This window comes from Chrysochloris asiatica, unplaced genomic scaffold (genome assembly GCF_000296735.1).
Source record: "Chrysochloris asiatica unplaced genomic scaffold, ChrAsi1.0 scaffold00118, whole genome shotgun sequence".
In the NCBI taxonomy this organism is placed as follows: Eukaryota; Metazoa; Chordata; class Mammalia; order Afrosoricida; family Chrysochloridae; genus Chrysochloris; species Chrysochloris asiatica.
The window spans coordinates 7,629,971-7,643,617 of NW_006408636.1; the positions used below are offsets into that span (position 1 = coordinate 7,629,971).

Below are 13,647 nucleotides of genomic sequence, written 5' to 3' on the forward strand. Positions count from 1 at the left end.
AAGTATGTATTTTGGTAATTTTTTATGTTTTCTGATTGCCTCCAGGAAGATGTGATCAGGATGTGGTCTTCCCTTTTCACTCTTCTTATTGCTTAACTCAGAGTAGCTTTTACAGGTGTTGCCTGTTTTCCTGGTTTATGGCAGCTGGTATTGGTTCTTGCCTGGGTTTTGGTGTTTTATAAAGTGTTATTGTAGCTTGGCTATATGGCAGCATTTGCTGAGTCTTTTATTGTAATATAGGAGGAGAAAGAATCCTCCAATAGCAGAAGGGAGGCTATGTGACAGCCAAACAACACCAGTCGGATAGAAAACCAAACCAAAATCAAAATAAAAAACAAAAGCGGAGTCCTTTGATAGCCGGAGGGAGGCTATGTGACAGCCAAGCAACACCAGAAAACAAAACCAAAATCAAAATAAAAAACAAAAGCGATAATGAGAGAAAAACAAAGCAAAACAACAACAGCAAAAAACAAAACAGAAAATAAAACTATGGGGAAAAAGAAAAAAAAAGGGGGGGGAGGGGCAGTATCGTGGTCCGAGACCTGTTCAGACCACTGCGTGAGCTTCCCGAAGGAGAGGCGAGGATTAACGAACAGGCAAGAGACACAAGGTGATGGCAAGTGACAAAGTTTATTTCAAATCTCAAAGCATATATAGGGTGGTTCTGCAAGTCGTTGCTGTTTTGCATAGTTACAAGTCTGTCCATTACTGTGAATCAGGCAACCTTGGAAAAGCTACCTTCCCTGCTGTTTTGATAAGCAGACTTTGTCTGATTAGACCCAGAATTAAGTTTTATGAGGCCTGTAAGTCTTTTGGTCTCCAACATCTCCCCCTTCTTTCTTTCTTTAAGGGACATTGCCTGACTTAGGTGGTCAATGCAAATCCCCAGCCTTACCCGTCATTGATACTCATTGCAGCATAAGGCAACGGCTCTGTCTTAGGTTGACTGAGGCTCCACTGATCCTTACCCGTCTTTGGCTACACGTCCTGCATATGCCGATGGAGTGTCTTTAGCTGGAGGCCGTGAAGATGACTCCACAGTAATTTATACTGAACAACCGCCATCTGAAGAAGGCAGGGAAGGAGGAGACAAGCAAAGATGATATGCATGCCAATAGCGAGAAGAGGACCCCAGAATTGAGAGAGGGAAGGTATAGTAGGGAACAAGTTTTTAAGGTTGCAGAGAAGTTGTTTAGCTAGTTCTGCAGGTGTGCTGTCGAGGCGGGGGGCATAATGCATAGCAATTATTTGCACATGTAGCTCATTCCATTCTCGGCTGATATTCTCAGCAATCCATACTCTGTGCAGGTGGGCCTGCACTATGGGCCAAGGGAACGCCGAAGCATTATACACAAGTTTAGTTATACAAATTGAGCGGTAATCAGCATGGCACGCAAGATGTTGCCAGACCATGACCTGCTCTAAGGTATCCCCAAGTACGTTAACAGTATCATACAGTCCATTCAAGTGATGTTCAATGGCCAGATCAATCTTTTCTTGCCGGTCCCAGTTGTAGGTAACATTGTCCATCAGTTCGTTAACAGAAGCTGCAGTCTGAATTTCTTGAGTAAGGGCAACTGTGGTGGCAGTGAGGGAAATGAGCAGTGATATGAGGGAGACAATGCCTACCACAATGAGACCTAGACCTCTTCTGGATTTGGCAAGCAATTTAATAAAATCATCAACAAGTTGTAAACCTGCATCATCATACCATTTCTGGGAAATATTTGCTGGCAATAATATATATGCTGGTCTCTTAAGGGGCATAACGGTAGTATTAGGTAGCAAGTCTGTAATACAGGTATGCAACTGACAATGGAGACAGCTTATGATATATCTAGAATATCCCCCTGATGAAATGTAATTCCAAACATGAATGTTCCCAATTAGAAACACAAAAGGTTCAGGAAGGCATAAATAAATTTTGTTAGAAGTTTGATTAAGGTTACAAACACTGGTGGCAGGGCATCGCAAATTCTGTGCAACTATTCCAATAGGTCCATATTCCAAACGAGCAATATGGCACACATTCGATGTCAAAGAGTTGTCGGTAACTGTATGGCAAATAGGACGAGAGTAACTGCATCCAGTATAATTATATGTCTGAATTTCTCTAATCAGGTGACCATCTGACGGTAGCCCCATGCTTGAGTCATTTGAGTATAATGGGAGCGGGGCTAGATTCCTCTCCTTCCACAACACAGGTCTCACCAGTGGAGGGTGTCGGGCGACAGCCCAATGGATCGCCACCTGCGTCATCCACATGCCACACAAGGAGCTCAGGAATCCAACGAGGACCAGGTTCATCCTGTGGAAAGACACAAACATAGCCTCGTCCCCATATTAGAACAGGGTCGGGCCCCTTCCATGTGCCTGTTAGGGCATCTTTCCATTTTACCATAGGTTTCGGGGCACTTGGCTCCCGGTTGCCATGTCTATCTGCAGCCGTGAGGCCAGAGGCATCAGTTAAAAGGTAGTTAAGGATGAAAATGACGTGGTTGATATAATTTTGAGGTGTGTGGGGGTAGGATTCCCCCTTTTTTTATTTTTTCAAGACTTTATAGTGGCATGTGTACGTTCAACAGTGCCTTGGCCCTGGGGATTGTATGGAATGCCAGTAGTATGTTTGATAGAGAAGGTCTTGCAAAACGCCGTAAAATGTGCGTTAGTATAGCCAGACCCATTGTCTGTCTTAATGCTTTGAGGTATGCCCATAGCGGCAAAGGCATGTAAGGAATGTTTTATCACATGAGTGGTCCCCTCTCCCGTTAAGGGGAAGCAGCAAATGAGGCTGGAGAAGGTGTCTACAGAAACATGCACATACTTAAGCCGACCAAAGTTAGGAATATGTGTGACGTCCATTTGCCAGAAAGCATTGGGGTGTAAACCTCGAGGATTGACTTCGAAAGATGGAACAGATTGGTGGATGGGGCACTCAGGACAAGCACGAACTATTTGCCGTGCGGCTTCACGAGGGATATGAAACAATTTGTGCAGGGATTGACTGTTCTGATGATGTAGTTGATGCGAGGCCTGAGAATGCTGCAGATTGGAGTGTGCCATATAAGGCTGTGCGTCAGCAGCTTTATTGCCTTTGGCTAAGGCGCCAGGCAAATTACTGTGAGAACGTATGTGGGCAATAAAGATGGGTTGTTCTCTTTGACGGATGAAGAGTTGGAGCTGTTGAAACAGAACCTGAACAATTCAGGTGGAAGTTTTTATTACACAGTTTCTAGCAGAGGGACAGAGTTGGCTATATATAGACTGTCGGTATATATATTCATAGGGGTGGTGGCGTACTCTCGTACGGCCCTGACAATTGCAAGGAGTTCAGCCTGTTGGGCTGAATAACCTGGACATTCAAGGACCATGAAGTTGTTAACTATGCCAAACACAGCACGTCCCTTGGAGGAGCCATCAGTAAAAATAACAGGGGCTCCTGGGATGGGCTGTCCACATACCACTGAGGGGAAGATAACTTGATGTGTAATGGCAAACTGCAAAAGTTTATCACTGGGATAGTGGGATCCAATAGCACCGAAGTAGCCAACTAGGGCGATTTGACATTCTGTGCATTGTTGGAATAGCCAATCAATTTGAGTGGCATTGTAAGGTACAACAATTGCATTAGGATCCTTTCCAAAGTACTGACAACTTTCTTCCCGAGCAGCTTTAATTAGTTGAGAAACGGCCTCAGGATAAGTGAAGAGAACCTTTTTTGGAGTGGATTTAGCATGAATCCACCGCAAGGGGAGCCCTTGCCAAAGCACCGTGGTTGGAGAACGGGTGGTGGGTAGAATGTAAGCGGCAAAGGGTTGAGAATAATCAAGACTAGTAAGAGCACACTTGGTGATTTCATTTTCCAACCCCTGGAGCGCTTGCTCTGCAGCAAGTGTAAGCTTCCTGGGTGATGAGGGGTCACTGTTCCCGCTGAGGATCTCAAACAGGGGTTGAAGCTGTCCAGTTGTGATTTTAAGATAAGGTCTAATCCAATTAATATCTCCAAGTAGTTTTTGAAAATCATTGAGGGTTTTAAGGTCATCTTTTCTCAGCTGTAACTTTTGAGGCTTGAAGCACCGTGTAAAAATTTGGGTGCCCAAATATGAATAGGGTTCTCTGGTCTGCACCTTTTCAGGAGCGATGACTAGCCCCCATTGGCAGAGGGCTTCCTGAAGGGCTTGATAACAAGTCAGAAGGAGGCTATGGTCAGGATCAGCAATCAAGATGTCATCCATGTAATGGATGATGTAGCAGGTAAAGTTGCTACGTACATCAGCAATAGCTGCACTTACAAACTTCTGACACAAGATGGCACTGTTGGCCATACCTTGTGGCAAGACTTTCCATTGGAATCAATCCATAGGACTCTTAAAGTTAGTGGAGGAAATGCTAAAAGCAAATCTTTTGCAGTCCGAAGGGTGCAAGGGAATAGTGTAAAAACAGTCTTTGAGATCTATGACAATTTTATAGGTATTCGTGGGGATGGCAGCGGGAGAAGGGAGCCCAGGTTGTAAAGCACCCGTGTTCTCCATGGAGCTATTGACTTTACAGAGGTCTTAGAGTAATCTCCATTTGTCTGATTTTTTTCTTAATAACAAAAATAGGAGAATTCCAAGGGGATGTGGAAGGTTCAATATGTCCCGTTGTCAGCTGCTCCTGCACTAACAGCTGAGTTGCTCTAATTTTCTCCTCTGGAAGCGGCCACTGATCCACCCACACAGGGCTGTCAGACAGCCAGGTTATCAGCGTGGGGTGCCGCAACATCAGTGGACGCTATGGAAAATACCCTAGGCCTCTGCGATCTTGCTTGGCCTGAATAGTTATAGGGTGATGCATACCTTGCTGGTTTCTTCCTAAACCTTCAGTGGGCACAAAATTCTGGTCTAACATAATTTGCGCTACTCTAGGATTAGGACAAAAGAGCAAGGCTCCCATCTTTTCCAGGACATCATGGCCCCAGAGATTCACAGGTAATCCACATACTACAAAAGGCTGAAAGGTACCTTCATGTCCCTCATCATCTTTCCAATGCAGTAAATTACTGCTTTGTCTTGGGCTTTGGGATTGTCCAATACCCACAAGTTTAGTGACATTCTCTTGTGCAGGCCAGTCTGTTGGCCAATCATTTTCAGAAATCACAGAGATATCAGCTCCAGTATCCAGGAGGCCAGCAAAAATTTTGCCTTCTATTGTAAGGGTTAATTTAGGTTTCTCTTGTTGGATAGCCCTCACCCAGTAGGCGTCAGAAGAACTGAATCCTCTGGTGCCTTTGTTTTCTTTCTTATACTTATAATCTTTCACAGCAAGAGGCAGAAAAATCAGTTGCACTATGTGTTGGCCAGCGGCCAAAGGGATGATAACCTGTTCCGTTTTTGCCAGAATTTTTATTTCTCCAGTATAATCAGAGTCAATGGCCCCAGGGGTGATAATTAGTCTGAAAAGAGTACTGCTACTTCTGCTCAGGATGAGCCCAAAATATCCTTCAGGCAGAGGTCCCCAGACCCCAGTAGGGATAGCCTGTATGCCCATTTCAGGAGTTAATATGATTTTGGTGGAGGGACTGAGGTCCAATCCAGCACTCTCTGCGGTGGCTCGCTGGAGATCTGCAACCCGTTGCGGAAGGGATTGGTCACCGCGAAAATTCCCCTGTTTGGTTGTGGGGCCCGGGTTCGGCCCCTCTGGCCATTTCCCAACACTGGTTGCCCATTGGCATCGGTCTGCGAGTGGCACTCAGAGGCCCAATGTTTGCCTCTTTTGCACCGGGGACACACTCCAGGAGCTGTATTTTTACAATTGTTCTTATCATTCTTTCTTTGTTTACATTCTTTAGCAAAATGGCCTATTTTTCCATAATTAAAACACTTTCTTGGGCATTTAAGAGCAGCAAACATTTCTGGAGAAGTTAGCCCCTGAAGGGCGGTGGCCATTGCCAGGCCCTGATTGTATGAGGGTCCCACATCGGCACAAAGACGAATGTAATCATCTAAGCTGCCTTTATTCTTGAACGGGTGAATAACCATCTGACAAGCACTGTTGGCATTTTCAAAGGCCATCTGTTTTACAAGGGTCAGAGAGTCAGGGGAATCACCCAGGATCCTTCCAGATATAAGAAGTAGTCTGGAGACAAAGTCTTGAAAAGGCTCATCAGGACCCTGACACACCTTTGATAACTCAGTAGTTTGCTTACTGGTGTTGGGGATGGATCTCCAAGCTTTTCATCCACACTGATTAATCTGAACATAGGCAGGCAGAGGATACATAATTTGCTTTTCTATGGTATTATATTCCCCTTCCCCTACTAACATGTCAAATGTGGCTCCCCCATTCCGCTGATTGTTGTTAAGGTTTGCTATACGCCGTGCTTCCTCATAATACCCAGATTTCCACAACAAATAATCACCTCCTGCAAGACAGGCACGGGTGATATTCTTCCAATCTAAAGGAGGCAAGACTTCTTCACAGACTAGTTTTATCAAAACCTGTGTAAAGGGAGCATTTGGCCCATATTGAGCACAAGCCATTTTTAACGCTTTCAAACTTCTAAAGGGTAAAGAGCTGTGGGTGCAAGTCTCCACATCTCTACCGTGCTCATCTTGACCAGCGGGCATCCACACAATTGGATACATTTGAAAACCAGACAACTCGTCCCCCTGTCTTGCTCCATCAAGCAATGCCGCCTGTATTGGGGAGTATCTTGGGGTAGCTATTTTTACAGTGACAGGGGCAATCACTGGGGTATTAGACTGAATGGTGGCACAGGGGTTCAAGCATAAGGGAGTCATTGTTTCTCTTTGAGTCCTAGCCTCTCTTTCTTTGGCTAAGTCAGCAAGGGCAGCGTGCCACTGCTCCTCCTTTTGCTGTATAGTTTCAGTAAATGCCTTTTTCTCTAAAGTTAAAACTTTTAACTTACTTAAAACTTTTTTCAGCACAGATCTTAGATCTCCCTCAGGTGTTTCATCAGAAGTTAATGGGGAATTAGACTCGCACCTGGGCGCTTCCTCTTTTTCCAGTGCCATGTTAGGGTGTGGCCATTCTTCTTCTGCCTTATCTATTACTGCCTCTCTTACTTCCTTGTCCTTTGGTGCCAGTGCCATTTTAGGGCGTGGCTTCTCCTCTTCTTGTTCCTTCTTTACGCTGACTGAAGAAAGAGCACTGACCGGAGAATCTGGCCAGGCTTCATCCCCACTATCATTTTCTTTCTTATCCTCGTGTTTCTCATCCCCCAATTCTTTTTCTATGCTTAAAGTCGGTAAAGATTGTAAATCAGGGTATATGGCTGGAGGTGAAGTGGTTGGTTCCGTGGAACTGCCTCCCAGATGATCGCTGCCAAAATCAAAAGTATCTCATTCAAGCCGCCAAAAACTAAATGTATAGGCAGGCACCCGGGACGGGCCATTCTTATCATAATATTCTTGCAGTTGATGACCTATCAGATTCCATAACTTAACATCAACCACTCTGTCCTCAGGGAACCAAGGACAGACAGTATTTACAAAGTCTATGAATTTACAAAGCTGGCTGTGATCTACTTTTGCACCTCTGCTACGTAGCATTTCTCTCAACATATCTATATACCATGCTCTTCCCGGTTTGTTTCCCATACTTATTTGATCGGATTGCCCTCCCTTCTTTTAATGTAGGTGTGTCCTTATTCTTCGGGTCTGTTTTGGAGGGTCCGTCGTGTTATCGCTTGTATTCAAGTCCCACGTTTTGGGCGCCACTCATCGGGGTCTGAGACCTGCTCAGACCACTGCGTGGGTTTCCCGAAGGAGAGGCGAGGATTAACTAACAGGCAAGGGACACAAGCTGATGGCAAGTGACAAAGTTTGTTTCAAATCTCAGAGTATGTATAGGGTGGTTCTGCAAGTCATTGCTGTTTTGCATAGTTACAAGTCTGTCCTTTACTGTGAATCAGGCGACCTTGGGAAAGCTACCTTCCCTGCTGTGTTGATAAGCAGACTCTGTCTGGTTAGATCCAGACTTAAAGTTTTATGAGGCCTGTAAGTCTTTTGGTCCCCAACAGGGCAGAAGAAAGAGAGGAAAAAAGTGTAGCTTAATGTAAGTAAGTCTTTAATGTTCTACCTCTCTTTCAGTCTCTTCTGAGCTCTTCTCCTTGTTGGTATGCTGTGGAGTCGATCGTGACCCACAGTGACCCAGTATAGGGTTTCCAAGGAGCAGCTGGTTGGCTTGAACCACAGTCCTTGCAGTTCAAAAGGCTTTGCAGTCAGCCACAGAAGGACTGCTTTGTTATTGGTGGTAAACAACTACTCAAGGGTGTCTCAATTTGGGCTGGCCTGTGCTCTTGAATAAGGCTGGCTTTAATCACAAAAAAAGGGGGGGGGAAGGCTGGCGAAAGGGGAAAAAAGCGTAGTTTAATGTAAGTAAGTCTTTAATGTTCTACCTCTCTTTCAGTCCCTTCTGCGCTCTTCTCCTTGTTAGTATGCTGTGGAGTCGATCGTGACCCACAGCGACCCAGTATAGGGTTTCCAAGGAGCAGCTGGTTGGCTCGAACCACAGTCCTTGCAGTTCAAAAGGCTTTGCAGTCAGCCACAGAAGGACTGCTTTGTTATTGGTGGTAAACAACTACTCAAGAGTGTCTCAATTTGGGCTGGCCTGTGCTCTTGAATAAGGCTGGCTTTAATCACAAAAAAAGGGGGGGGGACGAGAGGCAGGCAAAAGAGAGGAAAAAAATCGTAGCTTAATGTAAGTAAATCTTTAATGTTCTAACTCTCTTTCAGTCCCTTCTGAGCTCTTCTCCTTGTTGGTATGCTGTGGAGTTGATCGTGACCCACAGCGACCCAGTATAGGGTTTCCAAGGAGCAGCTGGTGGGCTCGAATCACATTTCTTGCTCTGTTTTGTCTTTTTTCATTCCCACTTTTACCTTTATGGGGCTCTTTCTCTCCCTATATTACCCAAGAAGAGACATCAATTGCTGCCATAGAGTCAAGGTACAATCACAACCTATAAAACCCCACAATCCATGCAAGAACCAATACCAATTGCTATACACCAGGGAGGCAGACAACACCTAGGAAAGTTTTTTTAGAGTTAAGCAATAAGAAGAGTGAAAAAAGAAGCCTACCTCTTGATCACATCTACCTAGCAGCAATCAGAAAGCATAAAAAATACCAAAACACACACTCAATTTAAGTATTAAGGCCACAGAACATGCCCAACAAAAACAGATGACCATATCAACACATGTCTGCAAACAAGATAAAATGTCTGAGACAAATGACCTAGAGGTAGACCTGGACTCCATTCTGGAAGGAGGACAGGCCTTGGAAATGCCTGAGAAGGAATACAGAAAAATTATTATAAAATGTTTCAAAACACTTTACAATGGAGTTGAGAAAAATAAGGAAGAAGTCAGGAAAGCACTACAGAGACAATCAAATAAAGTATATACAGCATTGGAAACAATTAAAAACCTATAGAAAGAGGTCCAAATGACCAATAATAGAATATCAGAAATAGACAATACACTGAAAGGGCAATGGAGTTGGATGGCAGAACTAGTGAGCTGGAACACAAATCTCTCAATACTACTAAGATAGAATATCAGAAATAGGCAATACACTGACAGGGCAAAGGAGTTGGATGGCAGAACTAGTGAGCTGGAACACAAATTTCTCAATACTACTAAGATAGAATATCAGAAATAGACAATACACTGAAAGGGCAAAGGAGATGGATGGCAGACCTAGTGAGCTGGAACACAAATCTCTCAATACTACTAAGATAGAAGAGCAACCAGAAAAAATAACACAAAAATCTGAAGAAGGTCTAAAATTCATGTTGGACCACATGAAGAGGAATAACTTAAGAATTATTGGCATTCCAGAACAAGAAGAATCACACAAGTCCACAGAGGAGATAGTTGAAGAGCTTCTGGAAAAAAATTTCCCTAACATCCTGAAAAGTGAAAAGATAAGCATTCAAGAAGCTCAAAGAACCCCAGGAAGGATAGACACTAAAAGAAAATCACCAAGAGATATCATAATCCAGCTTTCCAAAATCAAAGATAAGAAGACACTCCTGAAAGCAGCTGGGGAAAACAGAAGTGTTGCATACAAAGGCAAGCAAGTCAGATTAAGCTCAGATCTCTCAGCAGAAACCATGCAAGCAAGAAGGCAATGGGGAAACATATATAAAACACTGAAAGAAAAAACTGACAACCAAGAATCCTTTATGCACCAAAGCTATCAATCAAATATGACGGTGTAATCAAAACATTCCAGGATAAACAGAAGCTAAGGGATTTTGCCAAAGCCAACCCTGTGGCTTTGAACTGTGGACTGAGAACCAACAAGAACAGAAAACAACCAGAGATTGACAAACGTTGCAGCACCTCCCAGAACTAAATCAACAGAAGGAAGAGTCGAGAACAGAACAAAAGTATAAAAACAAACTCAGAGAACTTGGGTGGTCAGTCTATGATCAAAACGACTACAGTGTAAAAAAAGGTAAACACGTAGGAACAGAGCTCCAGATGGTGAGAAGGTCAGGTCAGGATAAAACAGACTGTATTAAATGGAGGGAAAAGTTAATGGAATATAAGGTAACCTCAAAGAAAATTAACACTTCACAATATACCAAGAAAATGAAAATCCAAGAAGAACATGGAAACATTAAAACTACGAGGAACTGACAAGAAAGAACACAAAAACCATGAACTCAGCACAGGAAGACACGCAGAACAAAGAAAGCAGAAGCACCACACACACACACACACACACACACACACACACAAACAAACCTAATGGCAGCAATTAATCCATATCTATCGATAATTACACTGAATGTAAATGGATTAAATGCACCAGTTAAGTGATGGAAGGTGGCAGGATGGATAAGAAAACAAGATCCTTCAATATGAGTCTGCATGAGACATACCTTACAAACAGAGACAAAAACAGATTAGAAGTCAAAGGATAGAAAAAAATATATACCAAGCTAATTGCAATAAAAAATGAACAGGAGTGACAGTACTAATCTCTGATAAAATAAATGTTAAGGCAAAACCAAGGGTAATAGATAAAGATGGACATTAGCTCATGATTAAAGGGACAACTGAACAAGATGACATAACCATAATAAATATTTTTGATCCCAATGAAAGAGCTCCAAAATACATAAAGCAAATTTTAATAGATTTGAAGAAAGAAATAGATGAATCTACAATAATAGTGGGTGATTTTAATATATTGCCTTCAAAAATGGATAGAGCAACCAGAAAGAAACTTGACAAAGACACAGAGGAACTAAACAATACAATCAGCAAACTGGACTTTGTAGATGTGTACAGAGCATTCAACCCAACAACAGCAAAATACACATTCTTTTCCAGAGCAGATGGGACATTCTCCAGAATAGACCGTTAGGCCACAAAACAAACCTCTATAAATTTACAAATATCAAAATACTACAAAGCGATTAAGAAAACAAGATGGTGGATCGGGTGGAAGTGCAGTGAAGAGCTCCGCCAGCAACAACACAGAATACTGGACCAAGCAGGCTCAGGGGATGGTCCCAGAGCTCTGAACCACATATAAAGGAATATTTATAAGTTTGGAAGGCTTACAGCTGGGGGAATTTGTGGCAGAAGAAAGAAATCCATTGCTTTCTAGTTCAGAATGCTCAGCTGCTCCTGAGCTCCAGGAGCCACCATCTTGAGTGAGTCCAAGCGGGGAAGGATCGGAGCGGCCATAGACGCCTGGCAGTACTGTGGAGATAAAGGTGTGGACATTCTTTTCTTTTGGTATTTGTTCATTGGTCCCTTGCTGTCTGAGCACCTCCATTCTGGTAACTATAGGGGTGCCTGAGCTAGCAGACATCCCAGCCCCACCCTCAGAAGGTTCTACTACGCATGCGCACAGATCTCCTGGAAATTTAAAGAGACAGTTTCCAATTAAACCAAACGGCCACAGCCAGCCCTGAACAGTTTATAACTAGAGAAAGGGCCTGAACTGGGATTATGGAGCGGGACAAGCAGACAAAAAAGGAAATAGGCCAAAAACTAAATCCTAAGTTACGTCAAAACAACTAACAGTGGCATCTCGAAAATACTCAAGAAGAAGAGTGAACAGGGAAGCCCATTCTCTGATCACATCTACCTGGAGGCAATCAGAAAGCATAAAAAAAAAAACCAAAAGACACACCCATTTAGTATTAAGGCCACAGATAACCCTTAAATATGCCAAAAAAAACCCAGAAGCAGATGACCATATCTGCTCACGTCCAAAAACGAGATAAAGTGACTGAGGCAAATGAGCTGGAAGTAGAACTACACTCCATGATGGAAGATGGGCAGGCTTTGGAAATGCCTGATAAGGAATTTCTAAAAATGATTATAAAAGGTATCAAAACACTATACAGTGGAGTTGAGAAAAATAAGGAAGAAATCAGGAAAGCGCTACAGGCACAATCAAATTTGATAGATACAGCACTGGAAACAATCCAAAACCTAAAGAAAGAGTTCCAAACGATTAATAATAGAATATCAGAAATAGACAATACACTGAAAGGGCAAAGGAGTAGAATTGAAGAGATAGAAGCCAAAACAAGTGAGCTAGAAGATAAATCTCTTAACACTACTAAGATAGAAGAACAAACACAAAAAAGTATTAAAAAAAAATCAGAGGAAGGCCTAAGATTCATGTTGGATAACATGAAGAGGAATAACATAAGAATTATTGGCATTCCAGAACGGGAACAATCACACAAGTCTACAGAGGAGATAGTAGAAAAGCTGCTGGAAGAAAATTTTCCTAACATCATGAAAAGTGAAAAGATAAGCATTCAAGAAGCTCAAAGAACCCCAGGATGGATAGACCCCAAAAGACAATCACCAAGACATATAATAATCAAGCTCTCCAAAATCAAAGATAAAGACAAGATCTTGAAAGCAGCTAGGGAAAAGAAAATATAACATACAAAGGCAAGCAAATCAGATTAAACTCGGATTTCTCAACAGAAACCATGCAGGCAAGAAGGCAATGGGGAGACATATATACAAAATGCTGAAAGAAAAAAAAAACCAAAAACTGCCACCTCTACCCAGCAAAGCTGTCAATCAAATACGATGGTGTAATCAAAGCATTCCAGGATAAGCAGAAGCTAAGGGATTTTGCCAAAGCCAACCCTGCTATGAAAAACATCCTAAAGGAAGTTCTATGGACTGAGAACCAACAAGAACAGACAACTACAGAATGATGTACATGGTAACATCGACCTGAACTCAGTCGATACATTGAAGAGTCAAGAACAGAATAAATTTATAAGAACAGAGGATCTGGGAGGACAGTCTATGATCAAAACAATTATGATGTGAAAGAAGGTAAACACAGAGGAACAGAGATTCAGGTGGTGGGAAGGTCAGGAAGATTACCAGATAAAATAGACTCTCTTAATTGGAGCGAAGAACTAATGGAATATAATAAGGTAACCACAATGGGGTTGGGGTGGGGATTTACTTTGGGGGTTGTGAAGGGCAATTCAAGAAGGAAGGAAGAGGCAGAAAACAAGATAGAGAACACTGAGACAGGTTTGCTTGGCCTAGTGGGACAGAGGTAAATAGTGATGCATACTCAACCTTGGAACAACAGGGCTCTGGGATACAGGGATCTAGGTATAGCTTGAAGAGG

General features: G+C 42.8%; 1 pseudogene; it reads right to left on the reverse strand.

Annotated features, from left to right (window-relative positions):
• The window catches only part of LOC102820030, a 185,351-nt pseudogene that overhangs the window by 71,369 nt on the left and 100,335 nt on the right, over positions 1–13,647 (reverse strand).